This window comes from Meles meles, chromosome 2, assembly GCF_922984935.1.
Source record: "Meles meles chromosome 2, mMelMel3.1 paternal haplotype, whole genome shotgun sequence".
Lineage (NCBI taxonomy): Eukaryota > Metazoa > Chordata > Mammalia > Carnivora > Mustelidae > Meles > Meles meles.
This window is the reverse complement of record NC_060067.1, coordinates 23,816,679-23,835,941: the sequence shown is the minus strand read 5'-3', so window position 1 is coordinate 23,835,941 and position 19,263 is coordinate 23,816,679. Positions and strand designations below refer to the sequence as shown.

At 40.6% G+C, this 19,263-nt stretch overlaps 1 protein-coding gene across 6 annotated transcripts in view; it reads left to right on the top strand.

The window, feature by feature from the left end:
- The window catches only part of CRACD (capping protein inhibiting regulator of actin dynamics), a 274,661-nt gene that overhangs the window by 141,920 nt on the left and 113,478 nt on the right, over positions 1-19,263 (top strand). The window contains exon 1 of one of the 6 annotated variants that reach the window (XM_045990024.1): positions 16,190-16,274. The exons of the other annotated variants lie outside the window; for them this stretch is intronic. The gene's annotated coding sequence lies outside the window, so the exon portion shown is untranslated. Of the gene's footprint in view, positions 1-16,189; positions 16,275-19,263 lie in introns of those variants that run through there. 6 annotated transcript variants of the gene reach the window in all.

The following is a 19,263-nucleotide window of genomic DNA, read 5'->3' as shown; positions in this document are numbered from 1 at the left end:
GGTACCCAAACAGCTGAAACCCAGGTGCCCCAATACTTGTATATTTTAAAAACATGTCATTTGCCATATTTATTTGCAAGTTTTAATTTGCAAATTTAATTTATTTATTGCCAATTTATTTGCCATAAATTTTGGTGTTTTTGTAAGGACTTCAGAATTTTCTGGGACTGGTACACCAATTTATACTTCTGATGATTGTGCAGACAAAGGTGTGGCTTACAAAGTTTTGTCTTACCTTTCCCAGTAGGGAACCGCTTAGTTCTGGGATAGATAGTGCCTGTGATCTCCCTGGTGCCACCACTCCAAAATGCCCTCCTTCTCTTCTCTCTCTTTCCCTCAGCCTCCCTGGCCTTAAAAGACAAAATCACATGCCAGCTCTCCCATAATTCATCCTCTGACACCCCTTGCTTCCCAGAAGTTACTCATTTTTTTGCCTCCTGACTTCCATAACAGCTCATTCTGGCCCTGTATATGCATACAGAACATAGTATTTTCTACCCGGTTTATACTTTTGGGTAAATATGTTATATCCCTTATGAAATGATAATTTCCTTGGAATCAGTGATATTTTCTTTTGTCTTTAATCTCACCCCTTCTTCCCTCTTCCAGTACCTGTTACATGAAGAGCTATAGTGGACACTTAATAATAATTCGTCGAAATGGCATCAGTGGATGGAATTTCAGTCTAGATTAGTGAATGTCGGCATCCTTCTGGATGCCATCGTCCTTAGCATAAATCCTTAAACCATTGTTTCCCAAAGTAAGTTCCAGTTAAATAGCCCGTACAAATGTCTAAGGTCAGAACTTATGGAAAATTCTAGTTAAACAAAGTTAAACAGGATTCTTTACTGTAGGACTTCCTAAATTGTAGGCACTGAGAGGGAGATAGAGTGAATGATGTTTCCCAAAATTATTTGACCAGAAAAACCTTGATAGTTATCTGAAGATGTATATTAGTTTACTCTTGCTGTTGTAACAGATTCCCTTGAAGTTAGTGGCTGAAAGCAATGCAAGTTCTGGAGGTCAGAAGTCTAAAATGAGGCAGTAGGGCAGTGTTCCTTTTGGATGCTCAAGGGGAGAATCCCTTGCCTTGCCTTTTCTGGCTTCTAGAGACTGCCTACTTCCTTGACCTCTGACTTCTTCCTACAATCCTTAAGGCCAGCAAGGTAGTGTAGGCGTGGAAAAATGTTTCCTTCTAGGTTCTTTGCCTGGTTTAATAATGAAATGGACATAAGATAGATTAACAGGAAAGAAAACAAATTTGGTTTCATATGTCCCGGAGCCCCCTGAAAACATGAGACTCACAGAAGTAACCAGAGCAGGAAGCTTCTGCACCTCCTAGACAAACAATACATTTGTGAAGAATTGACAGAACAAAAAGGTTTGGGTTTGGGGTACCAAATTAGTGAAAAAGTAACCAAGGTTGTTTATACAGCTTCTTGGCCCTAACTTGCCTCCCTGGCTAACTTGTGGAAGTCTTGAGGTAATAAGTTTCCAATCTTCTACCTTCCTGGCATTTGGAGGGTACCTGTCACATGAGACATTTATTTCCTGCTTTCAGGGGGGACACACAGGAGATTTAAGAATGTCCTTCTTGCACTGACTATGCCCCAAGTAACTTTAATCGAAAATAATCAATATACCAAAATGGCATATTCCAGGTGCCATAGTCTCCCCTTCACTAGCAGCTTCCAGTCTTTCTCTGACCCCTGCTTCTGTCAGCGTCCCTCTTCCTATGACTCCTGACACTCTTGCCTCTCTTGTAAGGGTACTCGTGATTGCAGTGGGCCTACCTGAGAAATCCAGGATAATCTCACCTCAGCATCCTTGGCTTAATCATGTCTGCAAAGCCCCTTTGCTATGTAAGGTAACATGTTTACAGGTTCTGGGGATTAGAAAGTGGCCATCTTGGGATGGTTCAATCAGTCAACTACTTGCTTTCCGCTCAGGTCATGATCCCAGAGTCAGGGGATCAAACCCCACATCAGGCTCCTTGCTAAGTGGGGAGTCTACTTTTCTTTCTCTCTCTGTCTCTCAAGCCTGCTCATGCTCTCTCTTGCTCCCTCTACCTTCTCTCTCTCTCAAATAAAAAAGATCTTAAAAAAAAAAAAAAAAAAAGAAAGAAAGAAACAGATGATAAAAGCTGTACAAATTACAGAGATCAGAAGTTTAGGGGTGCCTGTTTGGCTTAGTCAGTTAAGCGTCTGACTCTTGATCTCAGCTCAGTTCTTGATCTCAGGGTCGTGAGTTCAAGCCCTGCGTTGAGCTCTATGCTGGGCATGAAATCTACTTTTTAAAAAATATATTTTTTTAATTTTAAATTTATATAAGTTTAAGTTTAAATTTATATGTTTTCAATTTTAAATTCAAATTTAAGTATTCAAATTATATAAGTTTAAAGTTTATAGAAATGCAGAGAAAGTAATGCTTAATAAAAAATGTGGTTGGTATTTGAAAAAGCAGAAGAAAGTTAAAAAAAAAAAAAAGATATTATGGTATTAGGACAGTTTAGGTGATTACTTTCACCAGGTAGGAAGACGGGTGCCAAAAGAACCTATGGGCATAGCTAGAAAAGCAGATGGAATTTGATTTTTGTAAAGAAATAGAACTTAAAATGGAAACTTGTTATACCTGGCAAAGCAGGAGGGTAACACTCAACCTTTATATAAATTTAAATGTTTCAAAAATCATTTTTGCCTTAGTTTGTTAACCCAAGATCATTTTTTTTCCTAATAAACAACCTCTGTGAGAACGAATATTGCAAAATATGTTGAACTACTTGGAAAATAATACGATAATAAATAAATAATAAAGAAAACATTATCATGATTATTGTTACATTTTATAAACCTACTATTCTCTTAGCTTAAAAACATTACAAGAAATTAGGCTATAATAACAATACAAGTTTTTGGATATCAGAGAGCATTTTGATACAGAAGAGATAAGATGTGGGAAGGTGTATATTTGGCAAGATAGAGTTTTCTTCTTCATAGTTGGGGAGTTATGTAGTTTCCTCTAGTGTAAACACTGACTCCATTAATACTGAAAGGGAAAGCCTCCAGGAACTAATCCTACCCTTCCCTTTCAGGTGTGAGGAGTGCAGTAAATTTTCTCCCCCTTGGCAGGGGTCAGCAGTTGAATGGAGACTGTAATTCTGTGAATGTGCCATTTTTATAGACTGTGAAATGCAATAATAATTTCAGTGTTTTATTACAGGTATCAGTTTGTTTCCCCCCATCTATTCCATTTTATTACAAATTATACACATCTGTATGACGAAGGGTAATGTGTCTTCTTTCGTTGACGTGGAAGGTATAGGACAGAATTGATGATATATAAGTGTTGGGGGTTTTGTTTGTTTGTTTGTTTGTTTTACAATTTCATAAGTTTGCTCTCACAGATTGCATGGTGTACTTTTAATTTCAGTAACATTTAATAAACTCATGGCCATGGAGGAAATTAAACTCACACAGAATGTCCATAATGAGACTCTGGGTGCTGTTGCTTCAGGTACGGTACTGAGTGGTTACTCTAAGCGGCAAATTAAAGAGACAAAAACCATCTTCTCCTTACTGCTTCTAGTGTACAGAACTACTTGGATTTAACCATAAATTACTTGTACATAACCTCAACTGTCTGGGACACAGCAAAGCAAAGGCAGCTAAAACAGATGCCATTCATCCTCCACACTCCAGGGGGAGCTTCTTAGACTTTGGCCTGACACCTAGTGATTCTGTCTATACATATAATTCTATCCTGCTAGATCGTTTAATCTCCTCTTTCACAGGCACACAAAGCACAGATTTAAAAGGAGAAAGAATTATGAGAATCAGACTCATCAACTGATAAGAAGTGACAGTTAACATGAAAGAAGGAGGCAGAATACTTACTTTAAAATGGGCACAGAAATGTTTTAAGGCACCAGGGCACTGATAGGAATAGACCATCTTGAAGGCGTCCCTTAAGACATCACTTTATTGCCTTGAAACTAATCGCAATGGCCCTGAGACCCCAGGAACAGTTTACATTCTATTCATGTACAATGTATTATAGAAAAATTTCTGTTCAAAATGCTTTTTTATCTTTGGTGATACTGGAAGGAATAACATTTAGTTAACCTCATCCTTCAATAATACCGTATAAATAGGAATTTTCATAATATATTGCATTGAATGAGCCCTAAAATACATCTGTTTTTACTACTCATGATCAGAATATTTTGACTTTAAGTTCTTATTTCATTTTTTTCTCCCAAAATTCCTTCCAATGATGTACATGGAAACCAACAGTGATTGGATTTACCCCACCTTTCTTGGCAGAGATATCAAGGACCTGTGTATACTAATTCATTCTTGCTGGTGGATTTCCTAGGTGTTATGTCTTTTTGTTTTGTTTTATCTGGAACAGTTTCTCTCCTTTAAGAAAAATAGGTTTAAAATAGCTTATTTGGATGTTATAAACTTTCCTCTTTGGGAAAGTAGAAATCAAATTTAGGGCAAATGAGAGCTTTGGAAGACATTCTGCATTATGCCTGTGCTGAACTTCTCTTTTTCACTTTTTGAGCCCACTCAACAACACAGACCCTCTGGCCAGTAGGACTTGTGGCCCCAGAGTAATATTCTGGGACTCATGTTATAAAGCTTTTACTGTATCCCTAAGGGAGGTTACAAAGAAATCTATTAGACCTTCCTAGTTCCTTATTGTTTAGGGTAAGTTTTTTGGGGGGGCCGGGAGAGAATGTTTTTCTTTTTTCCTTGATTGTGTGGCTCCCTTGACAGCAATATCTTTCCTCATTAGAAACCATAGCTTTATTTTGCTGTGTGGCTCTTCTTCACAGTTCTGTGATTATAAAGTTGATTTCTCAAATGTTTCTTATTCAAACCCCAAGTAAACCAGGCTTCATTATAAGCTGTTTATTTCTTTAAATCATGAGAAATTATGTAGTCCATTGACCACGAGCTTCGAACAGAAGGTAGGACAAGGCACCTTCCCCAGAGCGAATTTGTGTTATTGTATGTCTTTGACATTATAAGTTGACTCTGGCATTTAATCAGGGAAGAAACAGACACATAATGATCGGTCTCATTCCTACTCTCCTGTAATACAGCAAGATATTTGTCCAAATGTCCCTTAGATGGGGTAGGAGGTAGTACTTAATATGGAAATAGGAAAAAATTGTATGTGACGAAGTACATACACAGAACGGCTTCCAAAGCCGAATTCTTATTCTCTACTTAGTGAGAGTTTATTATCTGCTTTGTACCAGGCATTGTGCCCAATATGACTTCACAAGTAACACTTTTCTTAGAGCCATGGCCGTGTCCTTTTAGTGCCCATAAAATAGAACAAGAAAATGTGTCTCTTCCTCATGATGACTTTAAAAAAAAAAAAAAGAAGACGACGACAAGACAAGACTGAATAGAGGATTGGTACCCTTGAAGTTGAAGGGGAAAATAAAAGGCATAGAGAAAATAATATACTTTAAAGTGAGACCAAAGTATTAACCTTAGGTTACTCGTTTTTGTTTTGATGGGTAGTGATTCAAATTTAATAAAACCTGAGCAGCCATAGATCACCTAAGCTCAGTCAAAAGTTTCCTGCCTTTTTCATTCATCAGGTGGATTCCTTTGTATTTTTTCAGCTTCTGGGTTATTATTTGTTTGCATCTTTTTCGGGGCTCCTTCTTGCCTCTTTCAGAATAGAGTGGCAGTTTGGGGAGGTCAGTCCCCACAGCTTGATGCATAGCGGGCAAAAGAAATCCTTAACGAAAGTTATTTCCAGTCACAGATGTTTCTTCTAAGTTACATTGTCATGGGAAGATGATCTGAAAACACAGTCAGTTGAACGAGATATAGCCCCCCAAAAGACTTGTATCAAGATAGCAAACTAAAAGAAGAAATGTGAAATTCTGTGGGAAATATTGTTTAAATCTTGTTTCATGTTTTTAGCGGTATCTTAATTTAGGTGTGAGAAATAGGCTTGGCTAGAAAGAACCTAACATTTCCTTATGCCCTTAGTTTGAAATCTAACCAGTATTTAAGGATTTCTTCCTGAGGATTTCTCAAGTTTCCTTTCAGGATGAGGCATTTTCCTACCTGAGCTTTCAAGAACAGATTTTATAACACTTGGAGTCAACTTAAACTTATAAGATCCCATACACCAGACTGCCATAACACAGAAATATTCTTTTGTTTCCATTCATCATTTGGGAATAAAAATGGATCTTATTTTTATGTATCTTCTTGAAGAACAGAAAAATTAAAGAAACATTCAGAAACATAAAAATTTGATAAAAAATTTATCAAATTTTTTATAGTAGAACAGTTCACTTATATCTTATTGATTATTATGGCTTCTTGTTTAGCACTTTAGATGCAATATTTGTAAGTTCTCCCTTTTTTAGCTTAGCCTTCAATAGAAAGTTCTAAGGAATAGCTAGTCCCCAGAGAGTTCTTGTCCATTAGAGTACACTGGTGATAAATGGAATCAATTTATTCTTAGTGACTTTTTAATTAACCTAGAACTTAATTTTTTTATATGAAATAGCTCAACTCAGTGAAATTTTCAGCTGGGACTCCAGAAGCTGAGCCAGACTAGAAAGAGAAAGAATGAATATCTCCAAGATACTGTCCCTCTCTATCTTAATATTGTTAATTCTACTAAGCATAGTGGAAGCATAGATCACTCTGCTACACAGGCTCAAGAAGTTGCCTTAGGATCAAAGTCACACAGAATTTTTTGAACATGCTGACCCAAATTTCACTGATACTTTAAGAAGCCACATTCAACTGCTTATCAGATATCGTGGCCAAGAGCAAGGGGTTGCAAAGAGGTTTGTCTGTGCTATAACTTTTATGTACTCTACTGCCTTCCAGAATTCTTAACATAAAATTAGTGGGAAATTAAAAACTGCATCGTAGTATTTTCTTAAAATATACTTGATTTTCTTAGAGCAGTTTTAGTTTTATTAGCAAAATTGAACAGAAAGCAGAGTTCCCATATATTGCCAGCCCCTGCAATGCAGTATTTTTAACTTTAGAATTTTACTTTTATAAAGATCACAACTTCATTGAGAAATAATACACATATCATGAAATTTACCTTTTTAAGGTGTACAGTTCTGTGCTTTTAGTACATTCATGGAGTTGTGCAACCATGACCACTCTAATTTCAGAATTAAAACTTATTTCTAAATGATGAAACTAAAATACAATTTAGAGAATTTAAAGAAGAGAAAAAATAATCTTCCGAGCTCACCATTCTAACCAAACATTTGTCATTTTTTGATAAATTTTATTCTAGTTCTTTTGTACACATCCAGATATTTTTACAAAGGATGATAGGGGTGTTCTGTGCAGTTATTTAGAAGTTTTCGGACGATGGGGCGCCTGGGTGGCTCAGTGTGTTAAGCCGCTGCCTTCGGCTCAGGTCATGATCTCAGGGTCCTGGGATCGAGTCCCGCATCGGGCTCTCTGCTCAGCAGGAAGCCTGCTTCCCTCTCTCTCTCTCTGCCTGCCTCTCTATCTACTTGTGATCTCTCTCTGTCAAATAAATAAATAAAATCTTTAAAAAAAAAAAAAAAGAAGTTTTCGGACGAGAGTCGATGGCTCTGTCTCTTTAAGGCTGCTCACAGTGTGATGCAGAGTGCCGTGATTCTTACTGCTGTGTGTACACATGAAATTGTTCAAATGAAGAAAATAACTTCATGGTTGTGTATGCTGTGGTGTGTTGCTTTCCACTAAGCTGTCTCTTGGTATTTGAGCATTGCAAAGCACTGTTAAAGCTTTATACTTCGGGTCATTCGTAGCAGGTGACATCTTTTTTTTCCCCCATTTTTCCAAGATTCTATTGTTTATGCACCACACCCAGTGCTCCGTGCAAGATGGCATCTTTTATTCTTTCTTGCTAGGGTGTGAGAGCAATGAAAAGATTAAATTAACTAATGAGGCTGTTGTGTTCTTAGATGCTGCTGTCCCTTCAGTGTAAGAGCAGCCTTGGCCCTGGGCCTCATGAAGAAGGGACTCAGCTGACCTCAGTGGAGGGCACTGAGCCATAAAGTATATAAAAGCAAACAGTAAGAGAGACAATGAAAACGTAGGCATGGGATGAACACATTTACAAAAGTTTCACAAGCGACCAAAAATTGTTAGAAAAGATATTCTGGGATGTGAATGAAAAAACTTCTTTTGAAATCAGATTAAGAGCATTTGGAAAACACTGATAATGTTATATGCAAAAAAGGATGCAAGAAATGGGATACTCATATGTTATGAGAGTAAAATTGATCAACCTTATAAGAGGCTAATTTGATGGCATTTATTAAAATTTAAAATGTCTGTTCTCTTTAATTGAAGAATAACACTCTTAAGAATTGTGCAGAAGTAGGGGTGCCTGGGTGGCTTAGTTGGTTCAGGGTCCATCCGACTTGATCTCAGCTCAAGTCTTGATCTCAGGGTCATGGATTCCAGACCCACAGTGGACTCCACACTGGGCATGGAGCCTACTTAAAAAAAGAATTTTGCAGAAGTAATAGCATTGTATATAAAAATGCATATACAGACATATTCAGTGGAGCCATATTTGCAATGGTAAGAAACAATCTATTGCTCAGCAATAGGAGAATTGGCGAAATAAATCATGGTTCAGATAGCCGTTAAGAAGAACAAGATTTATGTGTATTTGTGTGTGTATGTGATGCCCAATGTAGATGTGCATGATATACTTTCATGTGAAAAGATGAAAATTGTGTATCTCTCTTTTCTTTAAAAAAGTGTATTGTAGATAAGTTTGTTCATGTATTAAAAAACTGGCGTTGGGGGATATTTTGCTTTTATTTTAATTTTTTCAACCAACTGGATTATGAATGATTTTTACTTTTCTTTTTTCTGTGTTTTTCAATCCCCACATTTGAAAAATTAAGTGACATTCTTAAGGCCTTCAAAGATGAAAAAATGGAACAATTTGAGCTAAGCTATTGAAGTATTGCCAAGTAGAAGTTCTTAAGGAACCAGCTTTAATTGAATAGGTAAAATTGATTTCTAATTAGTATACCAGCAGTTTAGGGACCCCTGGCTGGCTCAGTCAGTAGAACATGTCACTCCTGATCTCAGGGTCATGAGTTCAAGCCTCATGTTGGGTGTAGAGAATACTTAAAAAGTAAAATCTTAAAAAAATAGTGTATCAGTAGTTTATATGGAAAAAGATCTTTCTAAAATATGTGGAAATAGTTTTTACTCAGGTTAAACCTTTTGAAATTTTTGTTTTTTCTAATCATAAAATATTATGAAACATTTTGAAGATAAATAAGAATCTAAAGAAGATAAAAAATCCTTTCTATTCTGGGCACCTGGATAACTCAGTCAGTGAAACGTCTGCCTTTGGCTCAGGTCATTATCCTGGGGTCCTGGGATCAAGCCCTGCATCTATTTCCCTGCTCAGTGAGTAGCCTGCTTCTCCGTCTCCCTCTGTCCCTCCCTCTGCTTGCACTTGTGCGTGCTCTCTCTCTCCCTGCAAGCAGAGGGGGTGCAGAGGGAGAGAGAGAATCTCAAGTAGACTCCCCGCTGAGCTCAGAGCCCGACCAGGGGACTGGATCCCACAAACCTAAGATCATGACCTGAGCTGAAATCGAGTGTCAGACACTTAACCAACTGCACCACCCAGGTATATCCCCCTTTTTAAGATTCAAATAAATAAATAAAATCTTTTTAAAAATTCTTTATAATTCTATCACTTGGAGATAAAGTAGGCTAAGTCTTAAAACCTCACTTGTGCTATCATTTTGAAATTTCAAAAGAATTTATTTTCACTCTAATCGTTTCATTGCTAAATTAGTGGGGGGATACTTATGATCTTAATGAAGTTTCCTGAATATTTCCTATCAAAAAATTAGCCTTGGGGCACCTGGGTGGCTCAGTGGGTTAAGCCTCTGCCTTCAACTCAGGTCATGATCTCAGGGTCCTGGGATCGAGCCCCGCATTGGGCTCTCTGCTCAGCGGGGAACCTGCTTCTGTCTCTCTCTCTCTCTGCCTGCCTCTCTGCCTGCTTGTGATCCCTGTCAATAAATAAATAAATTCTTTAAAAAAAAAATTAGCCTTGGTAATATTGCACATTGTAATAAAAGTTTAAAAAGTTGGGTGCCTGGGTGGCTCAGTTGGTTAAGCATCTGCCTTCAGCTCAGGTCATGATCCTGGAGTCCCTGGATCAAGTCCTGCATCGTTTTCAGGTCCACAGGGAGTCTGCTTCTCTCTCTGACCTTCTCCCCTCTCATGCTCTCTCTCACCGTCTCTCTCTCAAATAAATAAATAAAATCTTTAGAAAAATCGTTTAAAAAGTTAAAAGAGAAGGATAAAAATGCTGAAGGGTAATAAAGGAGAGGAGGGCAGGTGAGCATGACAATCAAATTTTCCGATTCTTAAAAGAAGTGTCTGTGATCAAACTAGTCAGTGAAGAAATTTCTCTTTGTTTCTCCCTCCTGCTGTCCTGGACTAGTAGTCAAGCATCCTCGCATAGAATGGGAGGGACCATCACTGAGCTGGACTACTTGTGTTATCTGGTACCTGCGAGTAATCCTCTGAGGGCCCCGAATCCTCACAGTCTTTTCATACCTGCAGGAGGAGCAACTGGGTTACAAAATTAACCACCCTGAGCTGCTCACTCCCGGTAGCAGGCCGGGTGCTCTGTCGTTACCAGCCCACGGACTATAGGCGGGCCTGGTCAGTAGCTTCTTGAGGGCCCTTTGTCCTTCCTCCCCCAAGTCAAGAGTTGCACATTGATCTGCGCTCCCAGAGGCTGCAGCATTGAGCGGTTTCTAAATCCTCAGCCCTTTACTGTGCCACCTTTACCTTAAGGAATGGCCACCTAATCTGTGGGCTCCAGTGCAAAACGAAAATGTGGGGCACCTTGTTCAAAACCCAGGAAGTTTAAAACAGGACAAGCAAAACACTAGAGCAAGCACGGGGCTGTTTGGGACTCTCCAGGTTGCACTGGCTCTGCTCAACTTCGCCTCACCTCCTCACCCAGGGGTACCCTGGTACTGAAAGGATGTGCATGCTTGGTACCTCCAATCCCCCTCTTCCCATTTTTTCAGATCACCTAGTACTTAACTCCATACAGGGCTGTAGATCTTCTAATCCTTGAAACAAAATGCTCTTTGAGGATGAGGGACAGGTGTTATAAGGGGAAAAAAATTGTTTTTCTCACTATCCTCCTTGGTTCTCTACCTGGGGCTCTCTAAATCAGACGGCTCTCTAAATTAGACTTCTCTCTAAATTAGACTGACAAAAAACCAGATTAATGGGGGGGAAAGTTTTTTTTAAGATTTTATTTATGTTTTTGAATGAGAGGGAGAGCAATGATGCAAGCCAGGGAAAGAGCAGAGGGGAGGGAAAGAGACAAGCAAACCCCACATGGAACACAAGCCCATCAGGGGGCTCGATCTCACAACCCCCGAGATGATGACCTGAGCCAAACCCAAGAGTCGGACACTTAACTGACTGAGCCACCCAGGTGCCCCTGAAAAAAGAGTTATTTAATGTGTGTATCACATTTAGAATGGGAGTACTCAGAGGCAATAACTTTAGGGATGGTTAGAATTTGATTTTCTATACCATTGAGCAACAGGACAATAAATATTTAGAGACATGACAAGATAAAGGAAAAGGACTTTGAATTCTAGGGGTGGCAAATTGTGGGAAGGCAAATATAGAAATAAACTCATGAAAGATAAAAGCTAGTTAGTAAGGTTTGTTACATAGATTCTTTTAGGGCCATATCCAGGCTGATAATGGTTTAAGCTGTCTCTAGTCCTTAACTTTTGTCCTTCCTGGTAGAAAAGGAAGGGAGGATACCTTTGTAAATGTTTGTCTTGCTTCTAGGCAAAGAAGGGAAGGGCAGAGAGCTTTTCTTCTATCTCCTCAGTTGCCTTCCGCTCAAAATAATCCTTGTGCTAACATGGCATATTCTGGAGTTGGCATAATCTGCTGTCCTACGGTGTCCTCTCCAGGCAGATGCAGCCCCATGGGCCCATGATTCAAAACCTTGTAGGTAGTCCAAACAATTGCCCCTCCTTCAGGCAGACACCGCCCTGTGCTGGAGCCCCTGGCCTGGGACATGACGAGTGCCTTCATTCACCTCTAGCACGCTTGGCTGGGTGTCCTCATGGAGGGAGACGTCTGCATAACCCCACACTTTTACCTGGCCTACGGAACAACCTGGCGGGTTCCTTGACACAAAGTGGCAAGAGCAATAAGCTAGAACGTCCTTTCTTATTTTAAAGATGTATTTATATGAGAGAGAGAGAGAGAAAGTGTGTGCTTGGGGTGGAGGAGCAGAGGGAGACTGTCTCAAGCAGACTTTGCGCTGAGCATGGAGCCTGAGCGGGGCTTGATCCCGTGACCCTGAGATCACAACCTGAGCTAAAACCAAGAGCTAGATACTTAATGACTGCTCCACCCCGGCGCCCTTGTCCTCTTTTCTTAATACAATAATCCAGGTCCCTTCATTTGGGTTCCTTGAGTACCACAGCTTCTCTGGTTTATACTCGAGGCTGTAGCTCTTTGCACTTTTTTGGGTTGTTTTTGCTCATACATATTTAAAATTCCTTTTCTTATGATTAAGATGGTCTGTTATTGGGATCTGGCAATCCTTCTCCCTAGCTTCACTGAATGAGCTTCTTCAGTAGTGTAAGCAGACAAACCCACTCGACTCTTCTCTCATTCTAATTTGGTGATTTTTTTTTTTTAGGTCTCACTTCTAAGTGAGATAATACGTGTTTAAAAAAGGAAAAATTTCAGTGAAATATAAAAAGAGAAAAATGAATCATCGTAATCCTTTTGGTTTTTTGTAATTATTGGCTAGCTTTGCCTGAGAGTAAGCCAAGGAAAGGTGAGGACTGAGGTAAATCAGGTCTTCAGAGGGTTTTTTTTTTAAGTTGGGTGCTGACATTAAACATTAAAAGGACATTAGATTCCCTTCCCTTCCACACCCACCAAAAAGAAATAATGCACACACCAAGAGTTATGGGAGATGGAATCCGTTCATATTGGCCTTTGGGAACCCTGCATTTGTTCCCACCGTGAAGTTCTAGCCGGGTCGCAGAAGGGCCGGACTGAGCCTTCATACACCTGTCTCGCTCGCTGTCCAGACTACGGTAGCACCACGGAGTGGTTTGAAGTGGGGCAGAGTGGGGAGGTACTTTATAAGAGCCAAAATCACCCAGGACCGATGACCAAGCCCCCATGTACTGTTCTAAACTCTTCTGTAACCTGTGTGAATGTAGTGTTTGTATGCATGTCTGTGTGTGAGTATAAGCATGGGTGTGTGTGAGTGTGCAAGCATGTGTGTGTGCATGGATGTGAGCATGTTGGGAAGAGGGCTGGAAGTTAAAAGTCCAGTGTTTATTATAGAAAGACATACTTGGGGAACCTGGGTGGCTCAGTGGGTTAAGCCTCTGCCTTCTGCTTAGGTCATGATCTTGGGGTCCTGGGGTCAAGCCCCACATCGGGCTCCCTGTTCAGTGGGGAGTCTGCTTCCCCCTCTTCTTCTGACCCTCCCCCTGCTTGTGCTCTCTTACATGCTCTCTTTCAAATAAATAAATAAAATTTTAAAAAATAGAAAAACATACTTTATTTTATTTACTAACGTAGATCCTCAGATTTGTTTCAGATTTGTTTGCCCTTTCTGATGGCAAAAAGTCAGGGTCTGTTGTTTTGAAACATTCCAGTACTCCTGCGGCTCAGTATTGTACCCGGGAGCTTTCATCTGAGATATTCCCTCTGATGAGATTTATATGCAAAGGCATGTGAGATCTGTTCTTGCTCAGCTTTTCCCTACATAACTGCAGATTTTATAAGCATATGAGATGCTCACCCCTGAAAATATTTAAAGCAGATTGGAAGAATATTTTCCTCAATTTTTATTTGAAAGAAAAACTTCCTGTTACTCTTCCATATTGTTTTGTTCCTAATGAAAGAGTTGGTTCTCTAGGTTAGTGTGAATTAATAATAATAGTGTGAATAATAGTGTGAATAATTTTTTTTAAACTGGTCAGGATATAAACTTGACCACAAAGAGCAGTACTGAAAATAACATTCGCTTAAATACAATAGAAATTTATTTCTGTCTTGTAACAGCTTAAGTTCAGGACAGTATAGTGGCTTTCTCCATGAGGACATGTGGGACCTAATTTCCTTCTCTTTGTTCCTTGGCCAGGCCTAGTGTGTGTTGTCCACCCATTTAAGCACACATCCTGGAAGTTGATTATATCTCATTATCTAGAACTTAGCTACAGACTTTTTAGCAGAGAGCCAGGTAGCCAGCTAAAACTGGAGTTTACCATCTCATTGAGGAAACGGAGAACGGGTACTGGGGTATAGCGGTCCATCCCTGTCACACTTGTCTTTGAATCATGCTCTGCTCATCACATTTTCAACCCAGCCCGGTAAATGTGGTATGACATAATTCGCTTATTAAGAAGTTAGACACAGGGGCGCCTGGGTGGCTCAGTGGGTTAAGCCTCTGCCTTTGGCTCAGGTCATGATCTCAGGGTCGTGGGATTGAGCCCCGCATCGGGCTCTCTGCTCAGCGCGGAGCCTGCTTCCCCCTCTCCCTGTGCCTGCCTCTCTGCCTACTTGTGATCTCTCTCTCTCTCTGTCAAATAAATAAATAAAATCTTAAAAAAAAAAAAAAAGAAGTTAGACACAGGGGCGCCTGGGTGGCTCAGTCAGTTAAGTGCTGCTTTCAGCTCAGGCATGATCCCAGAGTCCTGAGATTGAGCCCTACATCGGGCTCCCTGCTCAGCAGGCAGCCTGCTTCTCCCTCTCCCTCTGCTTGCCGCTCTGCCTGCTTGTGCTCTCTGTGAAATAAATAAAACCTTCAAAAAATAAAAAAGAAAAGAAGTTAGACACAAACATCTGACTTTAATTGCCAGTGGCTTCTGTTATCCAAGTCAATTTTAAGCATTTACCAGAGGCTCTCAGTGGTACTGTTTTAAGAAAGATTGTAGAGCTGTATTTGCACTGAGAAGAAAAATAATTACAAGATCAATAAGTGATACCTGCGCTTGGCACAGGATAAGAAGAATAATGTCACGTGTTATTTATCCTCAGTCTGAATTCAGAGAACAGCTCCTATGAAGTCACAGATTTTATCCTGTGTAGCACCATTACAGGTGTCTTATTTTTCCCCAGTGATTCATTCCACTGCCACCAAGCAAGGGTGTAAAATGGGGGTTGGGCTGGGACTTTATGTATGATGGAAATACCACTTACTAGTGGAAAGGAAGGTTTAATTGAAAGACCAATTGAAGTAGATTTTTAGAACACTCAGGTAAACCTGAGGGTGCCAAGAAAGCCGCCATCAATGTGATCATATGCGGGGAAGAAAGGGTGAAAGAGAGACTGGTAAGAATCCATTAGTTTTCTTCTTGTTCTGAACTTGTTTATGTGGCCCAGTTAGTCGTTTAGAATGCAGTGTATGTGCTGCCCTGTTTTGCTTTATCTTTCTGTGCATCTTTTCTCTTTCTCTAGATTATGAGCTCTTGAGAAACAAATCTAAATGTGACACCCTTCTGTGTGCATCCCTGACAGTTTCTAGCACATCGTACACAAAGAGGGAACGCGGTCGATATTTGTTGATTGCGGGATTACATGGTGATCTCGTTAGCTGGGTTGTTTTTTTTGTTGTTGGTTTTTTGTTTTTTGTTTTTATTCAAGGAGTTTTCTCACTGCATAAGTTTTACTATCCTCAATTTATCTTTCGGACACCGAGTTGAAGGTGACTAAGTGAACCGGTGGTTCTGAATGCATTATTGATCAGTAACAGAACTGACGAGCACAAATGTCAGTGGAGGATTTTCTCCCCCTCTTACTTGTGTCATCTTGGCAGAAGCGAAGAACAGTATTCAAGCTTCTCCAAGAACAATTGCTGGATAAATTAACATCCTCTTCTAGATGAGAGCAAAACAAGGGGCCAGCTCTGGCTGTCCTGATTTTGCTTTCCTTGTTCAGGCCACTGGCGGGAGTCACCCTTGCTCTTGGTTCAGATCCCAGCTCCTCCCTTGCTTGTCTGTAACTGTGGGTGAGTCATGGCAACCTTGCTGGCCCTCCTTTTTCCAACTGTAAAAGAGAGATGAGTCTCCACCAGATGATGACTTAAAGCACCTCTGACTTCTGGAATGGAGGACCCTCGGAAACACAGAGCATTGTTGTTGCTAGGCTTGTTGCCTGATAACTAATTCATCTTTTCTTCTCCCCTCGACCAAATTTCCTGCTGAGGTAAGTAATGTGGAGAGGGTTTTTTCTTTTTTCCCTTCAGCTTTTATTTCCTTTTGTGTATGTCTGGCCTTGTAAATGTGGTGAATAAATGCTATTATTATAACCCTTTTTGACAGCTCTGTAATTTAATTGCAATTCACTCTGAACATCTTTTTAAGACAATGATGTGTATTGAAGATGCAGCTGTTCCAGTCTCATCTGCTAAACTGACAGGAATTGTTGCAATCAGAGTCCCAGCAACTGTGGGAACTTCCGATCTATTCAAACCCCAATATAGCGATTTACTCTGTGTGTGCGTGTGCATGTGTGTGCGTGTGTGTATGCACGCACGCATGTGTGTGTGCATGCGGCCACTCTCTGGACCCTGGTTTGACAAAAAGTGAGTGTGGTATTTAGAGAGAAGCATCATTTAAAACTGGCCTTTGCATAGAGACGTAAATTATTCTGAAGTAGTAAAACGCTTGGGTTTGTTTTCTGTGGTGAGCTAAGCTCTATACCACTTACTAACATTAAGAGGCAGTCCCTCTGTTCGCCTGAGCTTGATTCCTGCCGGTACTGGCTGGGGGTTAGGAGAATCCCATTGGTCACCAACTGTCGTGCTAGTTTGTGAGGGCTGCCATCGGAGAGTATCATGTACTGGGCGGCTTACACTACAGAAAGTGAAAACAAAACAGAAACCAGAAACTCATTTTCTCACCGTTCTGGAGCCTAGAACTCCAAATGAAGGTGTTGGCAGGGTTGCATCCTTCTGAGGGCTGTGAGAGAGACTCTGCTCCATTGCTCTCTCCCAGGTTCTGGTAGCCTCGGGTGTTCTCTGGCTAGATAGATGTGCTCCCTGTGTCTTCAGACTGTCCTCCCTCTCTACATGTCTCTGTCCAAATTTCCCCTTTCTATAAGGACATGGATTAGGGCCCAACCTTATGACCTCATTTTAACTGGATTACTTCTGTAAAGACCCTCTCTCCGAACAAGGTCACATTCTGAGGTACTGGGGCTTAGGACTCCAAGGTGTTCTGGGAGGGACAAAGTTCAATTCATAACAGATGTCTACTTGAATATGCAGGAATTTTCTTCTTATGTTGGCTACTAATAGTTTGCTCCCCAGAAGGCTTTCGGGTGATTGCAGGAAGATTCTCACTGGAATTATTTATTTTATAATGATATTGTTCCTTTCATTTATTTTGGGCTGTAACACAGAGCAATTAAATCTACTGTCTTTCTTGATATTTGGCCAAGTAGTTGCAGTGGAGCCTGGTCTACCTTTTGACCTTCGCTGCCCTGAGTACAACTTACTCGCAATATGAAAGAGATGTAATACCAGGTCACTTCAGAACTCTCTAACTGGAGGATAAATTGAAGATGAATAACATGAGTCTCCCCTGGACTCCAGTTCTCTGGCCCCTCCCCCACCACTTTGACTCCTTTTTGCAAGAGGGAATTTGAGTATAATTCAAGAAAATGCTCCTGGTGTCAGAAAATTCCTTCATTTGAGGATTCTAGTGGGCAAGAACACAGTTTATTATGAAAGAGAAATTCAAAAACAGTATCTTAGATAAAAGGAAAAGTGACAGGGACGAGGACAGTTTGATGTGATAGAAATGGCATGAACTGGACATGAGGAAAACAGACTCTGATCAAGGTTCTGCAGTTAAGTAGCATGATCTTGGACAAATGCATTCACCTCTCCATCTCTCAGATAGCTTCCAGCTTAAAGTCCTGGGGTTCTGGGTTTGCCCCAGCGGAAGAAGAGGTGGTCAGAGAGTCATGATTTAGGAGAGTGCTCGAATGTTGTGTTCGGTGAAATTGTGAATGGTGTTGGGTCAGACATTCAGCATCATCTGGAAAAACATAAGTGACTCTTCGGGGCACTGAAGCTTGCAGTGGGATAACACTGCGGGGAAGTAAAATGAAGAGGAGGGAAGTAAAATTAGGGCAGTTTGGTTGTAAGAAATATGAGAAAGATGCAAAAGATTACATTTGAGTAAAAGATAAAAAAGGAAGTCAAAACTCTCGGCGACCTACCTACAGGTGGGGCAGGCAGCCGCTGGTCCCGAGGGCCTCCTCCACTCCAGCACTTTGGTCAGCAGCCATGCCCCATGGCTTTGTCAGGGCTCGGGAGGATTTCTGCGCGCACACTCCCACACTTGCTCACCAACTCAAATATCCTGTGTGTGCAAGAAGAAAAGAGTAGTGAGATTGACGGCTTCCTTTGCTTTCTAGGAGATTAGCACTGGGATCTAATTAGGAATATGTGTGATTTCTGGTCTCTGCTCTTAATGACCAACTCTTGGCTCTCCACGAACAAGCTCTTCAACTTCGCTCACCTGCCCAAGAAATTAGACAGTGGGGTTCTAGTTGGTATATGCCTGGGGAAAAGTTGTTCCTATTGTTGTTCCAAAGGAGTCTGATAGCCTGCTGGAGCCTGTTGGAAGAAGGGCACAAGCCTCGCTGCTCTCGATGTGCCGTGTGAGTAATGCGGGGTGTTGATTTCAAGGACCGTCTGGAATGAAGACAAGCCAATAAACTCATTTCAGTGAACCAGTAATTTTTGTTTACAACCCTGGCTTTTGATTCTCTTTTTGGAATCCCATTCTTTGAATTTAGGATCTTTGGAGAAGGAGTTGGGTTGGCTGTAAGGCATGATAATTCATTTATTAAATACTGACTAGAACAAATAATAGTTATGGCATGCTGTGACAAGTGCTGTATCAGACGTTTGAACAGAGGACTCTGAGCCTGATGGAAGGGGGGGAATCAGTTCTACTAGGAGCCTGGTCCCAGTAAGTTCTGCTTGGAGGAAGTGAGGGCGGGCCTCATAAAGTTGGAACATTTTAGGTGGGTCTTAGCTGGAGAAGAGAAGACATAAGTTCGAGGCAGGGAGATTACCAGGGACAGAGAAGAAAGTGCTTGATGTATCAGAATCCAGCAGGTAATCCAGTGTATTTGGGGTTTGGGATTTGTAGTGAGAAGTGATAAGGCAAACCCTGGG